General features: G+C 37.9%; 1 non-coding gene across 1 annotated transcript; it reads right to left on the reverse strand.

Moving 5' to 3' along the window:
• Positions 1–787: 787 nt before the first annotated feature.
• Positions 788–891, reverse strand: LOC116876131. The gene has a single exon (XR_004384349.1). It is a non-coding gene; the product is annotated as a small nucleolar RNA U13 (small nucleolar RNA).
• Between the last annotated feature and the right edge of the window lie 1263 nt (positions 892–2154).

Here is a 2154-nt window from a genome sequence, read left to right on the forward strand (position 1 = left end):
ATTTTGAAGATTTAGAAAGTGACTGTTCAGTCTGCTTAGGATTTATATCCCAAACAGATGTGCCAAGAAGTCATAGGAATCAAACTGCTGTTCTGTGAGCAGAATAATATATTAACTTGCCTTTTAGCAGTTTCGATTACACAGCTGTACAAATTGCAATGGAGTCTTCATAGCTAAAGTTGCTTTTAGCAAAAGCACATCTTCTTCAGGATGGAAGTTTTAACATAGCAGGCATCTTGAGGGGCATGCATCCTTGTAAAAGACTTCTCATTATTTGAGAGAAATTCATCTAGGAAATTGAGATATGGTAGTACTTAACCTACCTTGAGGAATACTCTGCTTTTCATCATAATAGCCGAACTGGATATTATTTCATGATGAAAATAAGGAGCTCCTAAATAATGGTTCCATCATCTTACACTTTCAGTCCTTCTGAGCCTCAGTTTTCTCAACTGTTAAATCACGGTATCAGTACCCATCTTATAAGGTTGTTGTAAGGAGCCAATGAAAGCTTTATAAATAGCTTAACAAACTGTCAACCATAGTAAGTGCTCAACAAATGTTAGTTACCATAATTATTACATTTTGTTTCTCACCTTAGCAAATTAAAATGTATTTTTAACAGTTTCTCATTTTACCCTTTCAACCTATGGGTAGGTATGGTGCTAAGTATATCCCCATTTCATAGTACAATTAACAGAAACAGGTTAAATAATTCAGGGTAAGTAATTTTTTCCAAGGTAACATAGACAGTAATTCACATCTCTGACTTCTTTTTTTTTCCCCTCATCAGACAGGTCATGTGCAGAGGTCGTAACAAGGTTTGAGGGAGCCGCATGTCACACAAATGCGTGAACACCCAATCATCAAGATTATGAACTACAAAAGGATCCCACATCTGTGACTTCTAATTGAATATTCCTTCTGCACAGAACTTAAGTTCTGTGACAGGGACTTTAGTGAAAGGAGAAGGCTAATATTATACTAAAGGAAGACTCCTCCACAACTGTCATCTAAGAATTGTTACTCAGCTAGAAATATATGAACCTCTACTTCTGGCAGCCTGGAAAGCTAGATGACCTGAGGGCCCACTAGCTATGATACAAATCCTGATTTGAATCAAAACTAATATGCACTTAAAAGTTTTGCTGGATTTGGGGCGCCTGGGTGGCTCAGTGGGTTAAGCCTCTGCCTTAGGCTCAGGTCATGATCTCAGGGTCCTGGCATCTAGTCCCGCATCGGGCTCTCTGCTTGGCAGGGAGCCTGCTTCCTCCTCTCTCTCTCTCTCTCTGCCTGCCTCTCTGCCTACTTGTGATCTCTCTCTATCAAATAAATAAATAAAATCTTAAAAAAAAAAGTTTTGCTGGATTTTGATGAAAGGGATCAAAAAGAAAAAAAAAGTGAGCTCAAACAAGAGCAGGGAGCAATAAGCAAACAAGTCAGAGTTGTCACGGGCAAGTACCAGTATAGGTCCAGGTCAGGGAGACTGAGCTTGGAGGCACAGTGCAAGGTGTGGAAATCACACCTGAGATTCCTTCCTGCTTTGAGTCTGGTTTTGCAAGAGGAACTTCAGAGATACCTCCTCAGTTGCATCTTAGACCTCCTCTCAGAATCAAATGCAACTATTCTCTACAATAAAGCAACTCCCAATTTGGGTCCCTGGAATTTCCATAAATTAAGTTCAAGAAAATATAAGCTCACAATTTTAAAAAATCACCAACACATAAACCACCATGAGTTTAGATCAACAGAAACAACAAGCAATAATTCGTAAGAACTGAAGGACTGGAATTGGAGTTGTCGTTTGCAGATTATTAAATAACCTTTTAGGAACCATTCAAAGAAATCAAACGTGGATCAAAATAGATTTAGAAACAAGAAACCAGAAAGATTAGTAAAAGAACCAAATATTACTTTTTGGCCTTACAGCTATAGATTTTGAAATTAACAACTCAGTAAATTAAATCTGTTAAAGACAGGTTTAGTGACCTGGAGGTTATATTCAAAGAAATTACCCAGAGTGCTAACACAGAGTACAGCAGACAGAAAATATGAAAGAAGGGTTAGAAGACATGGAGGGTAAAACAAGGCTTAACATGTCTAATCAGAGTTCTAGAAGTAAAGAAGAAAGAGAACAGGAGAAAGTCTATATTG

This window comes from Lontra canadensis, unplaced genomic scaffold (genome assembly GCF_010015895.1).
Source record: "Lontra canadensis isolate GAN:19392208 unplaced genomic scaffold, GSC_riverotter_1.0 scaffold43, whole genome shotgun sequence".
NCBI classification, from domain to species: domain Eukaryota; kingdom Metazoa; phylum Chordata; class Mammalia; order Carnivora; family Mustelidae; genus Lontra; species Lontra canadensis.